The sequence below is a fragment of the Polypterus senegalus genome, chromosome 2, assembly GCF_016835505.1.
Source record: "Polypterus senegalus isolate Bchr_013 chromosome 2, ASM1683550v1, whole genome shotgun sequence".
In the NCBI taxonomy this organism is placed as follows: domain Eukaryota; kingdom Metazoa; phylum Chordata; class Cladistia; order Polypteriformes; family Polypteridae; genus Polypterus; species Polypterus senegalus.
In genome coordinates, this window is record NC_053155.1 from 219,418,539 (window position 1) to 219,435,614 (window position 17,076).

Here is a 17,076-nt window from a genome sequence, read left to right on the forward strand (position 1 = left end):
GTTAACAAAAACGTATTCAGAAAAATAAATTAAAAAAACACTGTTAGGTTAATGTTTTGAAAATGATGCATGTGCCCTGCCCAGGATTGGTTCCTGCCTTGCGCCCAGTGTTGGCTGGGATTGGCTGCAGCAGAACCCCGTGACCCTGTGATCGGATTCAATGGGTTGGGAAATGGATGGATATTCCAGCACTGACTTTGTATATTCCGACGATGACTTTATATATTGAAGTTTTGTCTTTATATATTCCAGCGCTTACTTTATATTGTGAGCTGGAGGGCTTCGCTATTACTTGTGGGGACGAAACTTCACTTTGGTAACTGATCATGCTCCACTTCAATGGTTATACCGACAGAAAGATACAATCTCGCCTCATGAGATGGTTTCTGGGCTTACAACCTTACCGTTTCACAGTAAAACATCGACCAGGTTCTGAACATGTCAACGCAGACGTATTATCACGACTAAATGAACCTGGTACAAAGAGTCGCTTGATTCACGGCAATGTGAATAAAGCTGAGGGGGAGGGTGTGAGCTGGAGAGCTGATCGCACCCCAAGAAGATACAGACGCCCCTGGGCAAACCACAACCCCTAAAACACAGACTACCCTCACATTGCTCTTTACTTTCTCACTTGCGCTATAACGCGTAATGCAAACCTCGCGCGATACTCCGCTAACTTAAAAGCCTTGTGCAGCGCCTGTCAGTTGAAAATTGATTGTTTGCTTGCTTTTATCTCTCTCTGCTCCTAGCGGAACTGTCATCTCTGACTTGTCATGGAGCACGTTTAAGCTCATGTGTTTGGAGTGTTTCAATAAAAATCCTTCTTGTTTCTTCTCCTGTGTCTCTGTGCAAATCTGTGACCCAAGTGTGACAATATATTCCGACGCTGACTTTATATATTCAAGATTTGACTTTATATATTCCAGCGCTGACTTTATATATTTGTTTTGACTTTATATATTCCAGCGCTTACATTATATATTCCGAAATATTCCAACGCCGTCTTTATATACTCAGGTTTTGGGAAGCGCTGATCAATGAAATCGGTGTACCAGGAAATCATGCATTGACAGAAGTTCCCCTTTGCTTGGAATTGAAAGTGTGATTAAATGCATTATTTTTTATGGAGTTTTATGGAGATATGGAGCACATGCATCAAAGTTTCTCAGCTGTGCTTGTGCTAAGAAAAGGAAACATTTTAAAAATAACGTAACACGATTGTCAATGTAACCTTTTGTAAGTAGTGCCTGGAGGATTCAGTGTGGAGAAACTCTAGAGACAGCATGTGTATTAACTTTTGGATTTTTCTGTGAGTATTTGGTAGCAGCGTCACAAAGTTACTTCTGTAAGACTGCGTTGGCTGCGGAGCTCAGCTCAGAGCGAAATTAGGTGAATGGGAGGGGAGATGATGAGGTGACTTCCCCACCCGCCTTAACTGTCAATCCCCCACAAACACAGTCTCTCGGAATTTGCATAAATACAGCTGTTCACGTGCAATTTTAACTTAGTTACAAAGTGATCAGAACTCTCGTTTATATCCTGCATTAGTGATGAGTCAGTCAGTCAGTGAGTGAGTGAGTGAGGGCTTTGCCTTTTATTAGTATAGATATATATATACACACACACACACATAAACATATATACATATATCTCAAAATACCCGCGATATATATATCTCTCCTTTGGGGTGCGAGCAGCTGTTCCTGGGGTTGCCAGAATCCATTGAGGAAGAAAAATGAAAAACATTATTTGTACAATACCTTAATTTATTTATCCATTCCTAAATAATTACATGGGCAGGCCATTTCGTATTAGTGCAATATGTTGCTTGTTAAAACGGATGACTCTTGCTCTTATGTGCACTTAGTGCTGCGTGGGTATTATGAACTATCGTATCTGTTCAAGTTCTATTTAAATTTTAAATATAAGTAATTTTTATTTAGTCGACAGAAATATGTTTGGTAGGAATGTAAGTTAAAGTTAGTCAGCATTGCATAAATTTTTCTTCGCCATAGAAATCTAAAGAGTAAATTTAACTTACATTCCTACCAAAGATATTTCTGTCGACTAAATAGAACCTAATTATATCCAAATTCAAGCTATTGAGCTGTTGCCCGCCTGCCTGGATAAGTCACCCTCGCTTTGCTCTTACTTTTTTACCGTTCATTTAATCATGGCTAGTCGCGAAAAAATTAGAACATGGAAGGAGGATTACACTGAATATGGCTTTACCAAAACAATTATTGATTGCGAATAAAGTATCAATTATTCATAAAGCTTCAATTGGTGATCTGTTTTTCTGTGTTAACCTCATATTTTTTCATAGATGTTCTCAGACCAAGGGGATGCGAGGGTATAATGAATCGGGAAGCACTGATATACACTGTATATATATTGAATATATTGAAATATTTTACTGTCAAATAATGTAAACAGTACACGGCACGTGTTTCGCCCCAATTCTGGGCTCATGAGGCATACACACTCACTGCATCCCCTCTCGGGAATCGAACCTCGGACGTCAGTGCTAGAGGCGAAGCCTCTCATGTAGCATCACGGCGTGTGGTTTGTTTATTTGACAGTATGTAGATCGGGGTGTATATATATATATATATATATATATATATATATATATATATTCATACTCCTGTAGCCACAATAAATGCCTTTATTTTATAGAGAAACCAGGGATGAACAAGTTCCTTTCTACTGCAAGGCACAGCCGCAACACACATAAAAAACATCAATAATAACTCAAAAACGTGCAGTATTATTTAGGAAAATCGCAACATTTTACTTACCAAAAATTTTGGATCATTTGTAAACAAAATCCATCGTCCTCTGTTTCCTCAAAAACTGTTCAATTACTCTGTCGTACGGATTATCCGAGCGCTTCAGTTCCATCAAAACGTCACTTTCTATCGTCATCAAAGCTAATGCTGAAACGCGAATCTGCCCTATGGTATTCCTGGCATAAGTTTGATTTTGCTTTAGGGCTGAAAATGTCCGCTCGACAGAAGCAGCGTACGCATGAATGCTCACTGCCAAATATACCAGTGTGAACAGCCGCCCCATGCTCTCATTCAGATTTTTCTGATGAAGGAAGTCAAGGAGATCAGTGGGAGATTCACCTGCAAAATCATCCTTGGCATACATTATAGTCAATTCTATTTTTAGCAAAGACAGATAAAAAAAAAAACGCTCCGTGGCTCTTGTGTTACAGTGGAGAAGGCTGCATGCATGAAATTTTTCTTGTATTCCCAAAACTTTTGGGGCTCGAAGAGCGTGACAAACATCAGGTTTTCATGGTCTTGAAATCTGGTCTGAGTCAGGCAAGTACTATTGTCCATAATCCTGCCATGGAGTTGGCCGTAGTGCACGCGATGATCTTTCGCTTGGAACGGTTCTGGTGCGTTCAATGGCGTTGTAGAGTTCCTCATATCGGCTTCTATCCAATCAATGGGTCTGAATATGGTGACGTTGCCGTACGCCTGCCAAAGGGCCCTACTGAAACCAACTCAAAATCTGATTGGTTAAAGCAACAGGTTAATCGACATTTATTCTGTGTTAGAGTGCCTCCACAACAGATTGTGAAAGCCTCTCTGCCTGGCAACAAATGGCTGAAATGTGATTGGTTAAATATTTTAATACGAAACTCCGCCTCCCACGGCTATCGAACTGCATTCTGTTACAGTGTATATGGACGAAAATACATTCCAGTTATGACCATTACGCATAGAATTTCGAAATGAAACCTACCCAACTTTTGTAAGTAAGCTGTAAGGAATGAGTCTGCCGAATTTTAGCCTTCTACACGGGAAGCTGGAGAATTAGTGAGTGAGTGAGTGAGGGCTTTGCCTTTTATTAGCATAGATATATACACACACATATAAACATATATATAATACACACACACACATATAAACTTATATATAATGCACACATATATATATACACATATACATTATATATAATGCACACACATATATATATATATATATATATATATATATATACATATACATTATATACAGTGGTGTGAAAAACTATTTGCCCCTTCCTGATTTCTTATTGTTTTGCATGTTTGTCACACAAAATGCTTCTGATCATCAAACACATTTAACGATTAGTCAAATATAACACAAGTAAACACAAAATGCAGTTTTTAAATGATGGTTTTTATTATTTAGGGAGAAAAAACCTACATGGCCCTGTGTGAAAAAGTAATTGCCCCCTGAACCTAATAACTGGTTGGGCCACCCTTAGCAGCAATAACTGCAATCTAGCATTTGCGATAACTTGCAATGAGTCTTTTACAGCACTCTGGAGGAATTGTGGCCCACTCATCTTTGCAGGATTGTTGTAATTCAGCTTTATTTGAGGGTTTTCTAGCATGAACCGCCTTTTTAAGGTCATGCCATAGCATCTCAATTGGATTCAGGTCAGGACTTTGACTAGGCCACTCCAAAGTCTTCATTTTGTTTTTCTTCAGCCATTTTAAGGTGGATTTGCTGGTGTGTTTTGGGTCATTGTCCTGTTGCAGCACCCAAGACCGCTTCAGCTTGAGTTGACAAACAGATGGCCGGACATTCTCCTTCAGGATTTTTTGGTAGACAGTAGAATTCATGGTTCCATCTATCACAGCAAGCCTTCCAGGTCCTGAAGCAACAAAACAACCCCAGACCATCACACTACCACTACCATATTTTACTGTTGGTATGATGTTCTTTTTCTGAAATGCTGTGTTCCTTTTACGCTAGATGTAACGGGACATTTGCCTTCCAAAAAGTTCAACTTTTGTCTCATCAGTCCACAAGATATTTTCCCAAAAGTCTTGGCAATCATTGAGATGTTTCTTAGCAAAATTGAGACGAGCCCTAATGTTCTTTTTGCTTAACAGTGGTTTGCGTCTTGGAAATCTGCCATGCAGGCCGTTTTTGCCCAGTCTCTTTCTTATGGTGGAGTCGTGAACACTGACCTTAATTGAGGCAAGTGAGGCCTGCAGTTCTTTAGACGTTGTCCTGGGGTCTTTTGTGACCTCTCGGATGAGTCGTCTCTGCGCTCTTGGGGTAATTTTGGTCGGCCGGCCACTCCTGGGAAGGTTCACCACTGTTCCATGTTTTTGCCATTTGTGGATAATGGCTCTCACTGTGGTTCGCTGGAGTCCCAAAGCTTTAGAAATGGCTTTATAACCTTTACCAGACTGATAGATCTCAATTACTTCTGTTCTCATTTGTTCCTGAATTTCTTTGGATCTTGGCATGATGTCTAGCTTTTGAGGTGCTTTTGGTCTACATCTCTGTGTCAGGCAGCTCCTATTTAAGTGATTTCTTGATTGAAACAGGTGTGGCAGTAATCAGGCCTGGGGGTGGCTACGGAAATTGAACTCAGGTGTGATACACCACAGTTAGGTTATTTTTTAACAAGAGGGCAATTACTTTTTCACACAGGGCCATGTAGGTTTGGATTTTTTTTCTCCCTAAATAATAAAAACCATCATTTAAAAACTGCATTTTGTGTTTACTTGTGTTATATTTGTCTAATGGTTAAATGTGTTTGATGATCAGAAACATTTTGTGTGACAAACATGCAAAAGGATAAGAAATCAGGAAGGGGGCAAATAGTTTTTCACACCACTGTATGAGTTATTACATCTTTTCCTTGTGGCAATCAACTTTTGTTACCTGTCCTATTACACTTTGAACAAACAGGCCCTAACCTAATCCTAATGTTACTAAATTGTTTACCTCTTTTGTAAGATGCTTTGGATAAAAGTATCTGCTAAGCAAATGAAAGCAAATGTAAATTTAAAAATGAAATTGAGAATGACCACATTTAAAAGGAGGTTTATGTTGATATAGTAGTCTGTACTCTTGTGTCACAACTGCAGAGTTCTTAGACTGAAGACAGACCTTTACACTTTGTGTGTGTGTTAACCACCTACTCTGTTTTTTTTTCATATCACAAAGTCAGGCATGTCAGGTTATCCAGCTGCTGTAAACTGACTCTATGAATTACTGTGGGCATGTCAACTAGTGTGTCTTGTGACAGACTGAGGCCCACTTCTAAGTTGTTTCCTCTCTTACATATGACACTGTTGGGGTAGTGTCTTTCCTGTCACCCAGGATTAACCTTAAATCCATTAAAATGCATATATTTCTTATCAATCTTAACTGAAACAAAGACTTTTGAGATGTAATATTTGCACTTTTTTTGTATTTTAACATCTTTATAAAACTGCAAAATTAATAAAAATAATTTAACAAAGCAGAGAATTATGGAACAACAGTGAATACTTTGAGGGTCTACCTTAAATACAGATTAGTACTGCTTCAGATTTATCAACAGGCTATATGAGATCATTTTACCAATTTACTAATGTTGCTATACTGACACAATAAGGACATTTAAATATAAAGATTCTGATACCCTGCTCAGGATAAAGTGGATTTGGAAGATATATGGATGGATGGATGGATGGCTGGCACTTTTCTACTACTTGTTATTTTTTTTTTTTAAATAAAGGAAAAAGTGTATCTCACTATCTATGAATGACTATTGTGGAAAGATTTTGTTAGTTTGGATTTAACAAACTGAAAGACTGCTTGCCAGGAAATTCAAATCCTAATTCCAAAATAGCACCATTGATGTTGTTCGTCATTTATGATATTTGCCAGAAGTTTGGCATACAGCTCATACAAAAATGGACAGTATGTGGACATAATCTCCAAATCCAGCAGTATTTTAATGTTTTTTGAAGCACAGTCCAAAACAAAGTCATCAGTCTATTCAACTGGCAAGCACTACATAAGAAACCATTTTAATTTCAGGAGTTTCTATTTTCCCCTGTAGCCGACAAGCAAGCAGGAGGCACACACACATTCTTGGAGCCACACAAAGCTTTCAGATGTATTGGACCCACTGATAGAAAATATACAGGTAGAAATAAACAGATGTTCATACGAAGCTTTGCTATAATTACATAGTCAGCGGCGTTTGATACTATGCTTTCAGTAACTTACTGATGTAAAAATTTCCTCTGTTGATATGAAATCAGCTTTAATTAATTTTACTGCATATAATAAATTCATTGTTATACTTGTCATTGATTCATAATCATATCCTTGTTAAGTAATTCTATTCAATACCATAGGGCTATAGTATTTATTCTAATAAAAAAGGAAAGCAAATAATGCTCTAAAACAAACATATTTTCTTAAATAACTACAGAATATTTTCTGCCTAGTTAGCCTGTTGAGAAATCCCTTCAAAGGCAAACACACAAGAAGTACAGTTTGAAACTGGAGCATTCTCCTCTGTATAGAAGCAGCCGTCAGTAATTTACAGGAAGAAGCAGGTGATATCTCAGTGGATGCAGACAAGCACAATGCAGTTGACTGTAAGTCATCCATTCCTGAGCACTTGTATATTTTCCTCAGCTTCCTCCTCAACATTTCAACGTTTGGAAAATCGAAGAACAGTCTGATTAAAAATTACATTTTTTTATGGCAAATTCACAGCAAAGGCATTGATTGTGTTCATCCTTCAATAATAATGTAATTTAAATGTACCTAAAACCAAAAATCTGATGGACACACAACTGATGTCAACACTTAAAATTTTAAAGCACAATAAAACTGGATCAAGTCATGAAAGTGTAAATAAAAATAGCAAGGCTGGTTTTGACCCCAAGCGAGAAAAATTGGTGATAAGCAGTAGACAGATCTAAAGTGCAATAAAACAAAAGTAATCATGTAAACGTGAGGACCTTAGCAGCAAGTAGTGCTGGTAACATTCTGACAATGTTGATTAATTGTGAATATTCTGTACACTATTAGAATAGGACAAAAGCAGATATTGGAATACAAGACTCATTTACTATAAATATTCTGATACTAGAAATATATAGCTAATGATCATTATTTGTAATGCATTATATTGTTACATCATTGAAACTAATCTGACTAATACACAAAAAAGATGAATAATATTAAGTTACTCAAACCCTTTTAGAGCCCTGGAACAGCCATCAGGGATTTAGTCCTGGAACTGGAGTGGGGATTGAAACATTCAATCTTAGAAGAGAACAGACTATTCAGACCAATAAAACTCACCAGTCCTATCCACTTAATTCTTCTAAAAAGATCATCGTCTAGTTTTGAAAGTCCCTAAATTTCTACTGTTTACCACACTACTTGGTAATTCCAAGTTTCTGTGGTTCTCTGTTTAAAGAAAAACTTCATAATGTTTGTGGGAAATTTACCCTTAACAAGTTTCCAACTGTGATCCTGCGTTCTTGATTAACTCATTTTAAAATAATAGTCTCAATCCTCTGTACTAATTTCCTTTATAATTTTAAGTACTTCAATCACATAATCTCTTAATCTTTTTTTCCTTAAAACTGAAATCTTAACAGAATAGTAGTTTTACTTATTGTTGAGCTTTCTTAAAAAGTACTAAAAGAAACTGAAGAAAAGATATAAACTGACAAACCAACCACACCTTTACTATTCATTCATACATTTTCCAAACCTACTGTATTTAATCGATGTTTTTAGGATCTCAGGAGGTACCTTCATCAGGAGCCAACAGTAGACTGGTCACCAATCAATGACTGGTTGAACTCCCCTCACACACCAACACACACACTCAGCCTCACTGAGTAAACACATAATACAGATCTTTGGGATATGGGAGAAAATTAGCATGAAACATAAATGATAACTCATAATTATCATTAGTTTTGCAAATTATGTGTCATTTTTCCTTATAAAGGATAAAAAGTATGATTATGATCTATGATTAGGTTATTAGTTTTATAATATTAGGTTTCATTTTTCTAAACTGGACGTGGTCATTGAAAGATCTTTCTAATCCTCAAATAACTGTTATTCCTCTTTAGGCCTATTGCTGATTTGAAAGGAGTTTTGCTTGTAGCATGTTCGAAATTTGTTATAGTTTTAATGATATTAGGATTAGCACATTAAATGGGTACTGATATGCACATATAACATTATTCTGACTTTTCTTTCAGTGAAAATGAAATTCAGTCCTTGCCCCTATTCAACTTTCCAAAGTTTAATGTCCTATATTCCAATTTTCCCTAATATTTTAATGAGCATGTATTTGTATAGATCTCTAGCTCCTGGAAATACCTGTATACTAAATCCAATTACAGAAACAGCTTGCAGCCTATTCTATAGCTATCAATACTGTTCATCAAAGTATAAAGGACAAACATAAGCATTGTTTCTTATGAAAAAGACAAATTAATTTTTAAAATATATATGGTGAAGTCTTTCTACCCCTAATCAAGATGACTCCAAAGAAGAACTTGAAGATGAGGAGCCAGCAGCTATTTACAAACAGCACTGAATTATTAAATACATATGGAGAAATAGTCGCATATTTGGGTGATCTTTGTGATCCTTATTCTTTGTATCATTTTTCTTATTCTGGTACAGCGGACAAAATCACAATTTCTAATATGTTAATGTATTTTATCCATCTCTGCAACTATAGCAGTAAGTTAAATCACTTTCTTAGGAATTAACATAGTAGGCAAGATCAAAATTTGGCTTGAACTGCATATTATTTCTCATACAGTTAGAGTAAATATGCATTATTTAATAGAGGCACATCACTTACATTTTTTCATGATCTCAGATTTCCTGGAAAAATGAGGTACATGATAACAGACACCACCAAACAATGTGTATTTAGAACTTACTTTCCTGTTGCAGAATAACATTTGTCAATTTTTAAATTTTACATTGTTGACATATCAGGCAGGAACTTTTTACTGGAGTGTTAATATGTTAAAACTGCTCTTCCGTCATATCAAGCAAGGCAGATTTATTTTGCTGAAAAAAGTGAAAGTATTTTTTTAGCAGTTGTTGCAGACTGTAGATGATAATTTCAGAGGCTTTCTGGGAATTATGAGTCAAAATGGTCTTATCTCATATATATAAATTAATCAACATAGAATTGGGCAAAGTTTAATTTTATTTAAATGATTTTAATTATTGTGTGTTCTTACTTTACACATGTTGAAACACTGTTATTAAATGTGTTCTACCCTGTTCTGTCATTAAGCCTTTCACCTACTGTTGATTGATGAAATTCACCAAAGCGTTTTTCACACAGAGTATGCTGTGTTCGCCAGTGACCTTATTCATTTAATTTTTTCCTGGAGGTTTGGCATGTGGACAGCTTAAACAAACATTTTTTCGCAGTGGCCTATGATGCTTTTCATGGCCAGAGTTACATCACCAAGCTGTAGCAGTCAATGTTGGATGAGTCAGCCCCCTGAGTATGTACTAGTGATGGGCGGAGTGAAGCCTCATGAAGCATCAAAACGTTTGAAGCAATTGTGTCGGAAATCGTATCGAAGCTTCGAAGCATTTGACACTCACCTCTTTAGTGACCCCTCCTGGCCATTTTCATTAACATTACACAAACTCATGATCCACTTCAATGACGTCTGTTATAACTCTTATTGCTTTTATTTTTTCGCTGCTACAGACTGACAACGAAGAGAAGGGTTCGTCAGCAACTTCTAGTGTCTGATGTCTAAAATATATATATATATATATATATATATATATATATATATATATATATATATATATATATATATATATATATAACTAACGACAAGCAGAATGCACTATACGATAGCAAGAGTTAAAATAAGACGCCTCACGCATGGATTCCCGGCTCTTTCAATTAGTATTTACCTTTGCACTGTATCATTATAATCGCTCCTGTTATTAGTATTAGAATTAACCCTCATCTTTTCTTGAGATCACATTTAATAGCCTTAAATGTTTTCCTTGGTTTGACTTAATTAAAATGGAGTAGACGGAAAATAAAGGTTTATCCCTGTACTTTGCCATGATATAGGTAAGCACATTTGACAAAGAAAAGGTGAAATCCTTAAATCAGCTGTTATTATTCGATCAAGTATTGAAATATTTCATTTATTAATACTTTACAATATTTTGTGGAGCACGAAAGTAACGAGTTTGCTACAAAGAAATGACGCGTCAATGGCTCAACTAACTAAGGTGGTTGCTTTTCAAATTCTGAACGTAGTGCTAGCCCGAGTTCGATCCCACTTAAAGACTCATCAAAATTAACAATAATAAAAAAAAGGATCAGAATTGAAATCTTTATAACCATTTTGAACTAAATAATTTTGAGAGATACTGTGGAAGGATCACATAAGAGATCTGTTCGAATCACCAAAATCGCCATCAAAATGCGATGTCTAATTGCGTATGGCAGCTCACGTATTTACATTAATCCATTTCTATTCACTGCCATTTGACGTCCATGAAACCCTCCATTGAATAAGGCAATGGTTCTCAACCTGTGGGCGCAGTAACAAAAAGGGGGCTAAGATGTGAAAAAGAAAACATCTGTTGGAACCAAAACAAATTAACTTAAACTACATTCTGATAATAGAACAATAAATACTGTATAGAGTTAGATAAATGTCGATAAAAGTTAAGTAGGTATAATCAAATATGCATCTACATTTCAAAAATGTTGGGGCGATTAAAACTGTTATGAAAACTCGGGTCGCAAATACTTAAAGGTTGAGAAACGCTGGAATAAGGTGATAACAAATCCACTGTGGTAGATCAGGTTGAATTTGCTCTGCTGCACCAAACATTCAAAGGTGTCAATCCGAGCACATCAGAGAGGCTGAGAGACACGGCGCAGATCAGTCACCGCACACAGACACACACGGACACTCCAAGGTGAGCAGTGCACATATCAAGGTCGGTTGTCCAGTCTGTATCATTCCTAAGCAATCTTCCAGTAATAGAGGCGCAATCCCAGTTACTAACACATTAACACTCAAAGCAAGAACACATTCCACCTTATCAATTTAATATTTAAAAATTTAAACCGCTAAACCCGCCATCAACAACTACAAAAACAGTTGAAATCGTTACTCAAATATTTTTTTGTTATAGACATAAAACAAGATCCACATTTCCATTTGATATATCTTTACTAGTGTTCTCGCCTTGCTCGCTTCCGGTCCACGCTGGAATTTGCTGTTTAATAAAAAAAAAAAAAGAAAATCAGACTCTTTTGGGTCATAATTTACAGAGGGTGGACGTGGGACCCGAACCCACGTATGCTTTAGTATGAAGCGGTAACGCTACCGCTGCACCACTACTATTTTCAGGAGGATGGTATATAATGTATGTTTTTTAATGTATACATGTATGTATGTAGTGAAGACGAAAACAATTATATATAGATGTATACTATATGACATACCTTCAGTGTTGCATGAAAACGCTGCATGAGGCGAAGAATGGATATTTAGGAGAGTATTATAGTGAGAGATGTGTCACACCCGTATTGCTAAAGCTCTTCTTTGCAGCATTATGCATTCAACAAGTCGGCGTTTGTATGATGTATAATTTATAATTTTATTTTTTGCCACAATGTATTATCGGGCACGATCATTTAACATGTATTGATCATCTACAAACTTTCATTTCAATGGGAATTCTGTTGAGTTTTTTAACTCTGTTGATGCCATATGTAGCCTACTTCAAACGGTAGCTCGTTGAACAAATAATGAGTGGAAGCTTTGCGAAGAGTACTGAGATTGCGTCATGACGGGCTTTGAACGGTTCTCCGAGCCTCAGACATGCGTACTAGTGAGATGATGACGGACATACCGAAGCCTCAGACATGCGTACTAGTGAGATGATGACGGAGCTACCGAAGCCTCAGACATGCGTACTACTGAGATGATGACGCGGCTACTGAAGCCTCAGACATGCGTACAAATGAGATTGCGTCATGACAGGCTTTGAACGGGAACCAAGCCTCAGACATGCGTACTACTGAGATGATGACGCGGTACTGAAGCCTCAGACATGCGTACAAATGAGATTGCGTCATGATAGGGCTTCGAGCAGACATGGTCACTGGTTACTGAATCTTTGTGAATGGCATTGACCTCTTAATTTTGAGAGTCTATTTGACACTTAACTCTCTAGTTATATTTTGTAATTCGTATTGACATTACACATTTCAGTTGATATGGTTAAGCTACAATTCAGGTAGTTGCTGAGAATTAATTATTGTTCTTGTGGATTGCTGTGATTTCCTTTGTCTGATACATAGTGTCAAAGATATATTGTCATATATTAACTTTATATATATATGAAAAGATTAGGTAAATCGTTCAACCTTTTTATGGAACACTTAATTTTGTTCAAAACCGTACGTCATATAGTATACATCTATACATATAATTTTTTCGTCTTCATTAGGAGAATACAACAATGATACTCTCGTATCAATTAAACCATTTTAACGTGCATATGTCAAACAACATATTTCATCCGCCGCAGTAAGAACAGTAGTAGTAGTTCAGTTGTGCAGAGCTCGTTAATTATCCGGATTAGGTGGCTCAGTGGTGTTGTCGCTCAGGTTCGCGTCGCTGATCCTCCTCTTGTGAAAGTTTTTTCTATTCCTCCATTTAACAAGCTTGGACGGATAGCGAGCGAATCGAGCTATCGAGGGAAGGTTGGGCCACCGTAGTCGGGCAGGTGGCACACGCCCTAATTATATTGTGTATGTAAAGAGTTTCACTGTAAAATGTAATAAGCTTCATATTTGTGTGTTTGGAGACCCAGGTGTCGTACTGAATTTGTATTGTAGAAAAACAAACTACTGTCCATTATGCCTAAATGTGTCTTTTCGTGTCTGATCGCTATATGGCACTTCCAACTTGGGACAATTCGCTATAAACAGTTTCAGCCAACCAGCGCCTTCTAAACATGCAGAGCGACAGTGTGAACCTTTATTGTAGCGGCGCAGCATCTTCGTTTCAGTCAGTCATTGTCCTGTTAGACTATTTACTGTTAAGTGCTGCTTGAGCTACCGTTTATAGTACAACAGGTGGCCTACGTAGTTCTTAAATCGATATTGAAATGCACACACAAGTCTCCTAAATTATTTATTGAAATGCCTACATTTACAGTGTCCGTTTTAGGAAGTCGTAGTTTTTACTTGTTCCCGTTATTAAGAATTATAATTTCTCAGTGTCACATATTATTCGTTACTACTCGCGAGTCCCGTATCATTGAGATTCTGTTTTATATTCTGTATAAGGAAACTTTTAAAAAGTAGCGTTGATTAAACTGACTATAGCAGACTTGTCATCTTCTTAAAATGACTTTATTGATTTGATATTGACAATTAATCATTAGGTCAAACATCAAGGAGGATTTGAGTTAGCATGGACTGCTGTTTCTTTTTTCGTGACATCGTCAGTAGAGAGTGCGTCACGTTAACAATGCATTCTGTCCTAAGTGACAGCGCACACGCTTTTTTATATTTCCTAAAGGCCAATGTGTCTCAATTTTCTCATTAATATATTTTGACAGTGTCTTTTAGTGAGAATGATTATAAACATATTACCTGTGTTCATTTCCATGTAGATCTGTAACGTTTGGTGAGTATAAATAAAAAGTAACAACACATATAATAGTTATGTTGCATTGTTTATGATTAACAAAATTCATCGTTTATCTGAAATGTTCTACGTATACAGTCGATTTATTCCACTTCTGAAGGTGTACATTGTCGGTATTACTTTATTACATGTTATTACTTTAACATGGCCTTTTTATAACTTCACTTTAACTTAATCCTGATACTCTGTATGTTCAATTCTTCATAATAACTATTCATGGTGGCTCCAAAATCCATACTGACCCCTACTCTCTCTTCTGTTTCTTTTTTCGGTGGCCTGCGCCACCACCACCTACTCAAAGCTTCATGTTGCACCAACATTGATGGACTGAAAGCCAGAAGTCTACGTGACCATCATCATCAGGTCCTTCCATGAAAACCCTAAATACAAAGAGGACTGTTTGATTTATGTTAGGTAGATTGCCCAGAGGGGACTGGGTAGTCTCTTGGTCTGGAACCCCTACAGATTTTATTTTTTCTCCAGCCTTTGGAGTTTTTTTTTTTCTGTCCAGTCTGGCCATCGGACCTTACTTATTCTGTGTTAATTAATGTTGACTTATGTTTATTTTTATTGTGTCTTCTATTTTTCTATTCATTTTGTAAAGCACTTTGAGCTACATTTTTTTGTATGAATATGTGCTATATAAATAAATGTTGATTGATTGATTGATATTCTCCATTGCATTTGCTCCAGAGTGTAACGTGTGCCAGTGTAACCGAGGGATGGCAGACGAGCTCACGTAATGGGTGACAAGGCACATTCTCATCCTGATGTCCAGGCTCTTGTCATAAATATTCCCATCTTGTGCTTTTCTCGTTCCTGCAAGTTTACTATTATTATTGGACATGTAGAGGAAATGTGTTTTATTTTATGTCTATGAAAGGAAGGACGGTAAAGCCTTGAATGAAACTGAGTGTTGATGCTTTGGGTAACAAGACAGGTTAAGGAGCAGGGAACATTGAATGTGACAGTGACTGCGGGGGATTGTGTAACTGGAAGATGGTTTAAGAATACAGAAACGGCAAAAACTTAGTCTTTCAGTAATTCTATTTACATCAATTATTTACTCTGTTGTGCTGCACTTCGGAAGATTACTTATTTACCCCCCCAGCGCAGCCTTTGATAAGATGAATTCACAACTAAAGGAATGTTCATGACAAAGTCAGGTGCTTTTTTGAAAGTTTGGCTCCAGATGTGCTTATCCAGCTGCTCCTTCTTCTCAGTACTTGAGTGATCTTTACGTTCACCTTTGGATGAATTTGCAAAGTTTCTTTACAACTTTTTTGTCTCATTAACGCAGAAATCCCGAGGCTTTCCTAAAATTGCAGAAGACACTGTTGATGGCGCTGATTCTGTTTTAAAGACAGTTGTGATTAGTTATGCAGAACACGCTTTTACTCACATTGCTTTTTGGAAATCAATAATACAAATCAGCAACAGATCTGGGAATCACTGAATAGTAAAACGTTTAATGAGGAATGTCTTGCGCATATACTGGTGTAATGACCACGTCGGCTTTAGTGAAGCATTTCTTAGCCTCTGTGATATGATCGACATGGGGTAGAATAGATTCTGGATTGTTACAATACGTGCTACCTTACGCAAAATATGCTCATCGATTTGTTACAGATTCTTGGTGGACACAATTCCACACCGAGGAAAAAGGTGCCCCATGTAAATCGTTCATAATGTCTCCAAAATATATTTGTTAACTTTCAAACAAGTACTACTTAACTGTTTTATACAAAATCCTCATTTCAACATATGCGAGCCCCAACTAGGATTTGAACTCGGGTTAGCGTATTTTATCAATATAGCACAGACAACCGCTTTTACGCTTTCAGCCAAAGCACTTCAGCAGACTAGTTACTGACCAAATCGACTGCTGACTGCGCGGATATCAATGACGTCATTACGCTAGCGTGCTCAAAATCACGTGACGGGCGCATTTGAAGCAAGCCTCGAAGCGGTGCTTCGATCTCCAGTGCTTCGATAGCTCGACACAGTGTCGAAACCTGAGTATCGAGCGGCCCATCACTAGTATGTACTCATGATCCTAGTGGTGAGTTAAAAATAAGTGGAAAACGTGCAAATACAGTCAACCCTCGTTTATCGCGGTTAATCCGTTCCAGACTCTGCCGCGATAAATGAATTTCCGCGAAGTAGAAACCATATGTTTGTATGGTTATTTTTATATATTTTAAGCCCTTATAAACTCTCCCACACTGTTAACATTATTAGAGCCCTCTAGACATGAAATAACACCCTTTAGTCAAACGTTTAAACTGTGCTCCATGACAAGACAGAGATGACAGTTCTTTCTCACAATTTAAAGAATGCAAACATATCTTATCTTCAAAGGAGCAGTGCTCGCTAAGAAAAGCAAACAATCAAAAAATCAATACGTACTTTTAAGTATACAGAAGCACCGCGATAAAGCGGCATTTTGTAGAGGACCGTCCTATCTTCTAGGCAAACAGCCACTGTGTAAACAGCCCCCTCTGCTCACACCCCCTCCGTCAGGCAGAGAGAGACGGAGAGAAGCAAACAAAACA